The following is a 775-nucleotide window of genomic DNA, read 5'->3' on the forward strand; positions in this document are numbered from 1 at the left end:
GTATCCCGTCGTGTGAGAGAGACACCTGCACCAGCAGCGGATCCATACCCATTGGTAAGATGTATGTGCGGGTAAACTCACGACTCACAATACACCTGTATAGAGGCATAAAAAGTTGTCAGTAATCCAACTGATATCACAATGATAAAAAAAGGCTTATTAAAAGAATTAATAAAAAAAAACAAATTAAGTGCTTTGGCATGTGCATGTAGGGTAACTACCATTCAGCAACATGTAGAAAAAAATAAAACAAGAAATTTGATCTTTTTGTAATTTTATTTATATTTTTGAATTTTTTTCGTTCTGGAAGTATTAAGTAAAAATGTTAGCATGATACAACTGTTCTGATATCACAATGAAAAAAGATGTCTTGAAAAGGAACTTAAATAATTAAGAATATTTTATTCAATATTTTCTTTTAAGAAATCGGCTTCATTGTTTATTAATATTTGAAAAGAAAAACATGTCCACCAAGTCATGTAGTGCACAAAAACAAAATGTAAACAAAACATCAAATGATATCATGAGGTCAAAAGTCTCTTAAAATACGAGACACTTTGACATTTTTATGATAAGGCAAGGTTAGTTCAGGTTGTAAAATTTCACTTGGTGCAATTTATTACGATTAGGATTATTCAAGGTGGAAGGAACACATATTTTAGAGTGAATACAAAATTTTTTTTTACCTTTTTTTAACCAGGAAATGAATCTCTTGAGATTTAAAATCTCTTTTACAAGAGGGTCCTGGCCAAGATAGGCAGCACATTTAGTTACA

The 775-nt window shown here is 30.7% G+C and overlaps 1 pseudogene; it reads left to right on the forward strand.

The window, feature by feature from the left end:
• Positions 1-2: 2 nt before the first annotated feature.
• The window catches only part of LOC107574694 (heat shock protein beta-2 pseudogene), a 2,308-nt pseudogene continuing 1,535 nt past the window's right edge, over positions 3-775 (forward strand).

The sequence above is a fragment of the Sinocyclocheilus grahami genome, unplaced genomic scaffold (assembly GCF_001515645.1).
Source record: "Sinocyclocheilus grahami isolate Dianchi unplaced genomic scaffold, SAMN03320097.WGS_v1.1 scaffold2312.1, whole genome shotgun sequence".
Classification (NCBI taxonomy): Eukaryota; Metazoa; Chordata; class Actinopteri; order Cypriniformes; family Cyprinidae; genus Sinocyclocheilus; species Sinocyclocheilus grahami.